This window comes from Lissotriton helveticus, chromosome 5_1 (genome assembly GCF_964261635.1).
Source record: "Lissotriton helveticus chromosome 5_1, aLisHel1.1, whole genome shotgun sequence".
NCBI classification, from domain to species: Eukaryota; Metazoa; Chordata; class Amphibia; order Caudata; family Salamandridae; genus Lissotriton; species Lissotriton helveticus.
This window is the reverse complement of record NC_136065.1, coordinates 1,233,365,991-1,233,378,278: the sequence shown is the minus strand read 5'-3', so window position 1 is coordinate 1,233,378,278 and position 12,288 is coordinate 1,233,365,991.

The following is a 12,288-nucleotide window of genomic DNA, read 5'->3' as shown; positions in this document are numbered from 1 at the left end:
TTGATTCTTCTTACTACTGTAGTTAATTGATTCATGAGACAAAAATGTAATTGGAATCTTCCCATTGTTAATTAACCCCTTCGGCCCATATGACGAGCTCAGCTCATCATGAGGCACAGTGGAGCTGTGGCTCATGATGAGCTGAGCTTGTCATAAATGCTGCGGAACGCCCACCCGGGGCTAATTCTCCTCCTGTGCGGGTGTTCCATGGGAGTGAGCGGAGTCGTTACGAGCTCAGACTCGTAATGAGCACAGCTCCCCTGTGCAGCATGACGGGCTGGGCACTGCGGGGGATTTAGCCCAGCATGGAAGGTAGTAATCATACTGTAAAGCTCCCCTCAAGTGCACTCCCTTTGAAGTGTTTTCTATAAGTTGGAGTGTTTTTAGGAAGGAGAAATGAACCACAAGGGAGTCTATCAACAATGTCTTCATGCATTTTTGCTACTCGCAACTCCTGTATGCTGCTGTGCAATGCTGTGATGTTTAATATTGCTTCCTAGTGTTTCTCTGTGGATCAGCCAGCATTACTACAGTGAAATTAGCTTTTTGCTTTTAGCTTTTAGCTTTTTCACAGTATAGGCATATTATCATTAGATTCCCAGAGTCCCTAATTTAAATACTATGCCATTGAGGTGACTTATTAATATTTAAAAATAAGCCTTTAACCTGTTGAAGGGTTTATTTTGACATGTTGATAAGGGGTTTTTACACTGTTACAGTTGAGCTACAATGGAAGGTCTGAGGTTATGTTTGGACTGCCATTGGTCTTGATTGCACAATAGGTGGTGCAATCAACTCGTGGGATTTCACTTCCAGAACTGGGTCCATGGTGTACCATTTTCGACTGACTTAAACACAAATTACATATGACCTTTGAGTATACTAATTCAGCCATGCTATAATATGGAGCAGAGTGACTGTTTAGCAGGGGTCTTGCACACAGCCCGAAAGACAGAAAAGGCAAACATCTGGTGGTAAACCACACAAAATATGGTCCTTTCTACAAGAAGTATGATTTTCTTTGCTGTCAGAATTTCCTCAGCTCCATATTCTTGCTTCATTTTTATTTCCTTGTGATTATACTTACCTTTTTCATAAATTATGTTAAAAAATTTAAAGTAGTCTCCATGTGATCCTTTTTTTCAAAGTTTAACAGTTCCAAAGATTGTTTATATGTCTGCACAATAGCATGCGGCAATATTTGAAAAGCTTCCATATTATATATTGGTTCCCAATACTAATTTCAACACTATGGCCCTGGATATACTAAAATGTGGAGAGACCTGTCCCTACTCTCTCTCTTAGATCTTGCCAAAAGATGAAAATGCCTTCATTCAACAGATCTCCCTACTCTGTAATCCCAGCGTGTCTCAGATTTAGGTATATCCAGCTAAAAAGCTGGGTACAAGCCCAGCGCAGCCGTAATACATAATTTGGTAAGGGTAGTAACCTGGAGGAACAGCTTGTTGTGAGACCCGTGGGGAAAAGAGAGGTCTCAGTGTGGTATTGAGCAATCGAGGAGGAAGTGGATGGGGTCTTCAAGCTTGCAGATGAGTTATGGGGAGAGCAGATGGATATACAGTGTGATCTCGTATTGCAGGACTCATTTAAAACCCTTTATAGAGTAGTTAAACCTGCTTGGTTGAAGCGGAACCATCTGTTCACTGCTCATAGACCGTATTTATCCCCTCTTAGGTTATCAACATTTTTGAAAGGGAAAGTTTGTAATATATGTGGGTTGGTTGAAGCATCAGGCATACATATGTTTACGGATTGCCCCTCCATCTGGCTCTTTTGGGAAAATGTGCGGAAGACCCTTGAGAGCATTTTGAAAGTACCAATACATATAGATCTGCTCCTGATAATCTTCGGCCTTAATGGTAACATCGTAGGACCTGTTATTCTATGCAATTTTAATGGCCAGGAGACAAATCTGCAAGTATTTGATAGATCCAGCTCCACCAAACCACTCATAATGGCTAATCTCACTATATGAAGTATCCAAGATGGAGATGGCTAGATCATGCAGTAAAAAAAAAAAAAAGCATATTGAGACCTGTTGATTCAATGGAGGTAGAGTGCCCGTTTTCTTTTTTTTCCGGGTCATATGATTATGCTTTTTGGGCTCAAAGGCTATTGATATGGTCCATTAGGTTTGTTATAGACCTAGTTGGAGTAAACCCAACCTCTGCCCCTGGCACCCTCCCGACCTATAAAACCTTCCGTTGCCCGAGTCTATACAAGAATGCTAAAGACTCCTGAGCTTAATCAGTAAGGTTACGAACAGGCGGTTGGATTAATCAAGAGGGTTGAAGGCGACTGAGGAGGAAAAAAAAACACTATGGCCCTAATTACTAGTGTCCTAGGGCCCGATGTAGGTAGGATTGATTTACCGATTCTTAATTACCGAATTTTACCGATTCGGTAATTAAGAATCGGTAAATCTGAGGGGTGGGTATGTAGGTATTCCAGATGTGCTGGAATACCGAATCGGAGAAATTCGGTATTTACCGATTTGGTAAATACTGATCGGTAATGCCCATTCATTCCTATGGACTTTGAAGCCCATAGGAATGAATGAGCATTACCGATTCGGTATTTACCGAATCGGTAAATACCGATTTTCACAAGGGTGCAGGGGGTGTCACTTTGACACCCTCTGGCCCCCCCAAACCAGGCTCGGGTGCCATGTGGCAGGCAGACATGCCCCAAGGCCAGGTCTGCCTGTCATATGGCAGAGGTGTGCATGCACATATGTGCATGCACACCGGAATCGGTATTTTACCATCAAATTGGATTTGATGGTAAAATACCGATTTTGTAAGGCTTGTGGGACTCAGAAGAGTCCCATCTACATCTCAAATTTACCGAATCGGTAAAAATACCAATTCGGTATTTCACAGAATCGGTAAATTTACCGATCTGTAAATTTACCGATTCTGTAAAATTAAGGGCCCTACATACCATTTCTGAAATACCGGTCGGTAACGGCCGAAAATACCGATTTTCGGCCGTTACCGACCGACCTACATCGGTCCCCTAGTGCTTATGAGGTAATGATTACACCCAGTTTTATAAGATATTACTACCGCTTATACAAATCGAATTCTCTGCCATTATATTACCCCCTCAAGAAAAAATAAACGGTTCTTTACACTGTGTTTACTATATGTGACTTTTGCTCAGTCTCATTGCTGAGCCAGAGGCAAAATGTTGGAACTTTGTTAATTTATATATCCCCTTTGTCAATACTAGTAAGATGACAGCAAAAGCCATTCTGCATAATATCAAAAAACCTTGCATCTCTGAATTCTCTCCTCTCCTCTTGAATATTTCCTCTCTTTTCTCTAAAGATCTAGGGCTTTCCTATCAATTCTATACAAACAACACTGATAACTATTGTGCATCCCACACATCTAACATAAATGAATCATATTTACCATTTTCTGGCTCAATTGGTGTGTTTGTTGTACCTGTAATGAGAAGATGTCCAATGTTATCAAAGCAAAGGAGATCAGAGTGCCATTTACAGGTGTCTATAATCACACGATTTTAATTAATGAAGCACTTCTATGCATCCAATCCATTGGAATTAGAACCAGTCCAGTCAATCTCTAGAAACTATTAAATAGGAAAGGCATTTCTAATCCTAAATTATTTAAGAGACAGTAGAGCAGCCAGAAATATTGTTTATAATCCGTTGTAATTTACCAGTTCTTCAGTGGCATTAGACACCAGAATTGAATGTTTTTCACTTTCTGTGTGTTTGGGTATGAGATTTTCCAATCTGGGAGTCACACCGGTATAGATAAAAAGATGTTTTATACATACATACGGTAACACCAGGGATGTAAGAAGGAACCATTTTCCTATTTTGACACTCTTGGGGCCATTCATCTTGGAGAGAATCTGTTCATGACCAGAGAAAGAATAAGGGCCTGATTTAACAGTTGGCTGATGGCCCGTCCTCTGCCAAGGCAACATAGTAAAATATTCCTTTGTCCTGATAGAGTTGCTGCCTGCCCAGCTTTGAAATGTCCACTGGCTCAGCAGACATTTCAAGCATTGACAGGCACTGCTGTCACAGCAGTTCATGCCTATGCATTGTAAATTTACGGACGGCTCAGTCAACATGACAGAGCCATATGTCAAATCTACATTTTTTTATTTTAATAAAGAAAATCCCAAAGCAAATAAATTTTTTTTTAAATGGTCTCCTATCCATGGGAGTTTTCTCCCTAGGTGGGGGGATTGTGCTTCCCTTTCTGCCATGTTTTTCCTGGCAGTGACGTGCATTGAAAAATAGCAGTATGTCTGCCCATCTAAATTAGATGGGAGGACACACAGCCACATTTTCTGGCACGCCTTACTCCGTTGAGCTGATAGAGGAATCTGACCACAGCGGAAATGGTGTAGTCTCCAACTTCATCAAACAATGGTCTGCCCAAAGTTAAATTGGGTGGGCTGACCATTATTTTGGTGTGGAGGGGACTCTATTGTCGATGTAACTGAGTTTCTTATGGGCCAGCATGAAAATTAGACATAAGTGTCAGCCTAGAGTGGTATCAGTTAAAATGAGACAAAGGTCAATGAATATTGAGGCAGGAAAGGATATGTTTATTCACAAGATTATATTTAACAGAGCTGCCAAGTTTTCCATCTTGAACACCAACTGACCATGTTTCCTGATTGCTTTTATTGCTGCCCGTTAAAAATCCACCTCTTGGAAAACCTGGAATTTTAAAAGGATAACAAGAAATTGCTCTGAGACCTTTCATTGAAACCCATTTAACAAATGGATTCCAATGCCTTTCATATTAAGAAATGTAGTTTCTTTACGTCTCTGTTGAATGCATTCTGCTACTTCTCTTGTACAACCCAACCCAAATGTTGTAAATCTAGCCTTTCAGATTCCAAAACAGTTTATACAGTATTATTAGAGTAACCCTGGGAAGGTGCGGTGACAGAAGCACACTTGAAGATATTAGAAGATTAATTGGTGGAATCACACATAATTAGACTGACAAATGAATCCATTGCCCATATGTCAGAGCAGACTGTCCTCCTGAAAAATCTTCTTGAGCACCTTCTGGAGGAGGGTATTTGGATGAAGATCAGATAGTTCCTTCAGCCAGTTGAAGTGTCCACCACCGAAACTACTTGGTAATGATTTAAAGTGCAAAACCTCAGCAGGAAATCATCCACATGGGGCTCTCTTAATCGACCTTATTGACTTTTTCAAAAAGTAAGGCTTTTTGTTGGAGCCTTATAGTCATCACCACCAAATCATTTGTGTACATAAGGTAGCTGATATGCCTACCTCCAAGCTTTGGTGAGCAACTATGCATGCTGCTTAGACTCTGAGGGAGGTGTGCAATGAACAGACTAAACAGCATGGGTGCTGGCATTTTACTTGACAGTCTACCAAGCCCATCCAGGTCGAAGTGGACCAAATTGTCACTATGAAGCTTCATCACAAGACTTAGTAGGGCTCCAGATAAATTCTACTGCTGGAGTTTTCACTATAGTGTTCCGCTTTCGACCCTATTGAATGATGCTTGGAAGTAGCAAAGGCAACCAACTTCTCTCTTTCATATTAAAGTGCTGTGTACCAAAGTTTTAAGCGGTTCGTGGTAAAGGTGATGATTCAACTATTTATTATATTGGATAAAATACTCCCTGCCATACATTATAAAGATATTGCAAGTCACATTCTTCTATGTGGTTATGGAACTCCTCGCTGACTTGCAATAGTTGTATAATGAATGGCAGGGGGTACTTTATCCTTTATATTAATGGAAATACAATACAAGAAAATACAGTGTCAAAGTTCCTTATGGTAAAACATCCCATATAACTCAAAGCACACAACTTAACCCTCTTTTTGTAATGAATAGTGCCATAAAATTGCAAGACATGTAAATAGCAATAAGAATGGCACAGCATGAAAACAGTAGGACAAACTAACACTTACCAGGACTATATTATTAACACTGGGCTCTCAAAGAAGTGTGTGCTACCAGCCCATGAATCACCTCAGTGCCTCATCAGGGATAATAAGCACTTTATAAATGCTCATTCCAGTCCATACCATCTGACATGAAGACCTGAATTGCTGACAATCAAATCTATAGGATACAATCTAGCCAGTTACATATGATCCTTCTCTTTGTCCATTCCACGATTCCACAGAACCCTGAAAGGAGGAAATCTGTACTCTATAAAGACACACAAACTGTAGAAGGCTCTCATGAAAGCCATACACACCACACACGACCATCTATATTTCAGGAAGATGCTAAAACCCTGTCTCTGCACAGAACGATAATACTAGAACAAAAACAAAAACTATTTGAGAGGCCTACATTAGCCTCTATCTCAACTTAAATTACTCCACATCCTACATATGAGGTATTGACATGTTTGGAACCACACAAAACAAAATAAGAACTAAAGTGGGAGCCTGGAGGAGGTGTGGTGGAAGTTAGGAGAGCAGCAAGGGGATGCACAGAGTGTGCATGGACATCTCACTATTTCTCATTCCAATCCACACAGCCATCTGTATATATTTGTTTATGGCAGTGTAGAGAGGAGGATTGTGCTTTCCAGCACATGACCAAGGAGTGCTGGTGTTGCGCCTGAAAGCAGGCAATCTTCTCTTCTCTGCTGATAAGCGTATTTATTTTATTCAGGCACAATGATGTACAAAGCTCTGCACCGACTACGGAAAGACATACTCCAGATTGGCTAAGATCGGAAAAGAAAGGAAGGTCTGTAGTTCAACTCAATAATTGCATATTGTTTTGTAGCAATCTCTGTATTTACATTGACAGTGTTAAAATTGAAAACATGTGTTAGCTTTTCTACATTAATACAACACATGGGTGAAGAACGCATATTGTACTGTACTGAGTAAATAATGCCTCTCTACAGCATAACTTGAAGACATTGGCAGAGCCAATAGCTCTGGCTAAACAGGTGATAACTATTGGCTATGACAGTGCTTGTTTTTAATGTTCATGGTTCACCTTTTGATTATTTGTAAGAGCTGGGTACTTTTTGAGCTTCTTATGGAAGTCCTTGTGCTAGCTTTGGGCTTCTGTTTAATAGAGATTGTGCTTGGTGAGCATTTCAAATCTGGCACCACAGCAGCAGTCAACAAGCAGCAGTAAACAGAGGAAGGGACACATACTGAAGATAATTGGTGTTTGAGGCCAGAGTGCATTGGGGCATTTAATTGAGTGAAACACTGTAATCGGGCTTCTCTTGAAGATGGAAAGCGAAAGCAGGAGACAGGTAAGTAATGTATCAGAGTACTTCACAGAAGGAGGCCCCTCTGCTGAAGGTGAATAAACACACTTTTTCATACTATTCAAATGTAAGAGTAGGTTTTGGGCATTGATGCTAATTGGTCCCATGTCATAAGTAGCTACTTCAGTCACACTTATATTTTAGTAACATGCACAATGTATCTTGAGAGTGGTAGTTTTGATTTCTAACATGTTAAGCAGTGTTTTAAGTTGGAATGGTCCTGTCTCTACTGGGCCCAGGAGACCAATGGAGAGAAGAACCAGTGACAGGCAGTCAAATACCACAGACATCATCATATCAAGGTGAACCATGGTGCTAGATACAAAAGGACCAGGAAGACCAAAACCAGAAAGGAACAGGGCTAGCAGGACCTGGAGACCCTAGATTAGAATGACCAGGTGGGATATAAAGTACAAGAAAGTCTAGGTCCTATGGATCTTAAGATCCAGGAGTGTAAGACTTAGGGGGATCCTAAACCATGGTGAAAATAACTACATAAACCAAGAAGACCCACAACATAGGAACAAGGAGGGCCAGTACCAGAGGGATGTGGAGGACAAGTCTCAATAGGACCATTTCAAAGAGGATCATAATAGAGGGGCCATGGGCAGAAAGACAAGAACAAGGTAGGCTAGATAAACCTGCAGGACTAGTAGGAGTAGAATGGGGCAGGAGAACGTGGCACTAGGAGGACTAGGGAAATCAAGGCCAGTAGAACCAACACCAAAATACCTAATTAATGAGGGGCAGGCAAAGGAGTACCAGAACTAAGACCAGGACTCTATATACCATGATGACCAGCATCAAACAGTTTAGGTACAGACAAACTAGAGGAATAGATAAACCAGGAGAGCAGGACCAGGAGGGCTCATAATGAGAATTAGGGTGAGATGGTTGAAAAGGTCCATGGGCGGCAGCTTGTGAAACAGAAATCCAAATGACTAGGGGCAGGAGTACATGGGAATGATGACCGGTAAAACCAGGACCAGAAAGTACAGGGCCAGAAAGTCCTTAGACTGGCATGAGCTGGAGATCAAGGAACATCAGAACTAGGAAAGTCTAGGATTATCTGTGACAGGACAAGCTATTTTAGAGGCATTTGGGCAAGGAAAAGGAGGACGAGAGTTAGGAGGACCAGGGCCAGATTAAAGAGGACTACGAAGATCAGGACCTGAAGGGCAATGTACAGTATGTTAAGTTATGTTATTTTATGTTGGTTTGTAGAGCACACTAATCATCCTAGAGAGAATCCATGTCCATGATACCAGGATAAACAGGCCAAAGAATAGGAAGACTGAGGGAGGCAGTTCCAAGGATACCCAGAAGACCAGAGCAAAGAGCTAGGTAAAAATAATCATGACCAGGAGGACTAGAATGAGGGCTAAACAGATCATAAAGACCAGGACCTAGGAGTCCAGGGCTAAGATTACCAAGTGGGGCAGAGCAATGATTAAAAATAGCAGGACCAGGGGGAGGAGGATCCAATGTAAGAAAGACAACCATCATCTGGAAGACCAAGTGGAATGGACAGTAGTGGGTAGGATTACCAGGACCAGAATGACCAGGCCCAGGTGGACCCAAACAAGGAGAAACTGGATTAATAGGGTGTTTATTAATGGCTGTACTGTCAGTAGGACTAAATGAAAAAGGAGGAGATCCAGGAGAACAAGAACAACTCAATCCAGTAGGACAAAGACTAAGAGGGCTAGAACAAGAGAAGCATGGTGGACCAGGACCTGCAGTACCATGACTAGGATGTTGATGGTAATAAGGTGACTAAGACCAATAGGACCACAAAGGAACAGGGAGAGATGGGCCAAGACTATGGGAACCAGTAAGGGCCATGATGGCCGTAAGGCAAAGTTTATGATAACAAACACAATAGGACAAAAAGAGCTAGGACGACCAGAACCAAGGAGACCAAGACTAAGATAGCTGGTGGGTCAGGTCCAGGAGAACTAGGTTCAGGAGAAACCAACCTATAGGGAACATGACCAAAAGGATCAGGGACAATAGGTACAGCACCCTATGAAGGACAAGGACTGTGAGAAACAAGAATAACCTGACATTGAGCAGGAGTGCCAGGCAGCTGAGACCAGGGACACATACAGCCAGAGTCAGAAGGGAAAGGTCTAAGAGTGTTGCATGGGTCACATGTAATCTCCATTTTAGATTCAACTCCTTAAGTTGGCATCTCTTTCTCGTGGTGCCTTTTGCCACATTTTTTGCAAATGTTTGAATGTGCTATATGTGCATCTCTGAGAGGCACTGGCATCCTGTAGCCCATACAATTAATGCGAGAGTCGTACATAAAGAGCATGATGTAATTGTTTATCCTTTAGTTTGTGCTGGCTAACATACACTCCATTTTAGTTATACAGAACCAAATAACCTGCTCTGGCCCTCGGCCACAGTTGAACAGTACCTTATTATATAAACAACTTCTGTGCTAAAGCTCTTCGAGAGGAGCATTTCCATGCTGAGATTGTCACTGAATTGTTGTGAACTGTGACTGAGATGCAGCCCTGCTGACTCCAACCTTCATCCTGCTAAGGAAAATAACCTGCACACTGCAACTGGCTGCCTGACACCTAAGACCAAGTGGTGGGGTTTAGGATAAGCCACTTGATCCGGCATAATGCTACTCCTGTTATTCTGTCTTTAGTATAGACTTAGATACAGATAGGAGTAAGCAAACATTAGCAACAATTAACATGGTTGAATTGTTCATATTGTTTACCATTCTAATAATACTGATTACAATAGTATTTCCCATTTTTCTAATAATTGCAGCTCATTCTTTCTTTGCAAGAATAAGATCAGGTTAATAAATGATTGAAACTGCATTGTTGTATCTTTCTTGTGTTTACCTTGGGCATGCAATAGTGACCAAATGAAAGGGTTGGATCTGTTTCCACTGATTCCCTGAGAATTAGAGTGTCATGTACAAGATTGTCAAGAACATCTGTTCCCTTGGTCAGTCAAGGGTTTGGATGTGGGAATGTAAGCTAGCCGAAACTCATCAACACTCAGTGATGGTATATGTGGACCAGGGGTGGGCAGAGTTGGCGGAGTGGCACTACGCGGAATTGCAGGGAGTTGCCTAAAAACTCAGAGGAGTTCTGATCCACCCTACACAACCAGCTGCCACCACTGCCATTTGGAAAGCAGCAGTGTGGAAGGATTTTAATGCTCTCCACACCGCTGCTCTGGGGTTTTGGCTCAGCTCCTGGGGCCACTGACTCTGAAAGCCTACTGAGGTAGGTGGATTGTGTGTTCCAACCACCCATCCTCCCACCTCCCTCCTATCTCCCTTTCATTGTTCACCCCCTGGGTCCACAGTAGTAGACTGCCTGCATCCCTCACTGGCTTACCTCTTGGCCGGTCTAGGTGCTGCTCTTCTACTCCATGGCAGTGATCCATGGTGCTTCTTGTACAGGCTGACCTGTAACAATGAAAGGCCTTCCTTACACAACTCGCAAGGACTGAAGATGTGTGCGCATGGAGAGTGGAGACCTCAACTTGGACTCCACTCTCCATGCGTGTGAATATGCTGTCCTCGCGAGTCTGGCAAGGAAAGAGTTTCATATTTGAAGGTGAAGAAACACTGCAGATGACCGCCACAGCTTCTCATTGCCGAAATCCAGGTAAGGTTGCGGGGCAAGTCCGCCACATTGCGGAATCGGAGTTTTGTGCAAAACTCTGTGCTCGCACGGAGTGCGGAGTTGGCAAAACTCTGCAAACTGCTGGTGGAGCGGAGTTCGCCACCCACCCTTAATGTGGACTAATTCTCTATACTATGAAGTTTGTGTTGGGTCGTCTTAGCCTAATACACAGTCCTGCTATATTTATAGGAAATGAATGCCAGGAGGACCAGAATTAGAAGGATCAGTGCCAGTAGGACCGGCAACAGACCTAGGACTGCCAGGGGGACCATGACCAGAAGATCAGGGTCCAGAGTACCAAGTTGAGGAGAAAGACCAGAACCTGGGGGCAGTAGTACCAGGGTAAGTACAATTAGGAGGACCAGAACAACCCAAGACAGGAAGAGTAAGGAGACTCAACCTATATGTCCAGAAGAACTAGACCCAAAATGATGACACTAAAAAGGACCCAAACAAAGAGAACCTGGGTCAAGAGGGCCCTGATCCTTGGGGTGCAGTGCCGGAAGGACCATGAGGACACAGCACAGGCCCAGGAAGACTAGAGCTAAGACGGCAAGGCCTAAGTTGACCAGGACACAAGAGGCCAGTTAGACTGAGGGGACCAGCAGGAACAGAAACTGATGTACTTGGAATCAGATGAGCAGGGAGAGGACCAGGGCAATGATGACCAGTGGGACCACAGCCAAGGCAGATAAGGAAGCTCAATTCACTGAAGCTCAGAGTATCATAACCTGGAATAAGTGGACAAGTTAGTTCAGATGACAGGTTGCATGCGTGGTCCATGGGGGTGGGTGGGCTTCCGAGGACAGGGGCCACCAGGTGTCATTCCAGGCATCTGGGTTTGGGCCCATGAAGAGTACTTCCGTTTTGTTTGTGTTTCGTTGTAGCCAGCGGTTTTTCATCCATTTGGCGACGGCTTCCATGCCTTCTGTGTAAAGCGCAAGCACTTTACACATTGCCTCTAGGATAAGCCTGACTGCTCGTGCCAAGCTACCAAGGGTTTGAGCAGGGGTTATCTTCAGCGTGTAACTCCCTTACTTTGACTAGAGTGGTGGTGTCTGCCTGGCTTAGGCGCAAGCATTAGACAACCAGAAATCACATTTCTAACAGTGACTTTATGAACTGAACTGTCTTCATGTGCTGAGCGGAAATGAACATTTATAACTAATCGTATGCAGTGCTAGAATGATGCATGGTCATGATGCATGAACTAAAAAAGCCAGATATGTACAACATGCATTGATAGACGAACATGTATGTATTGGGTTTGTAATGCGCATTCACAGCTAGAAGTGCATTTACGCTGTTAACT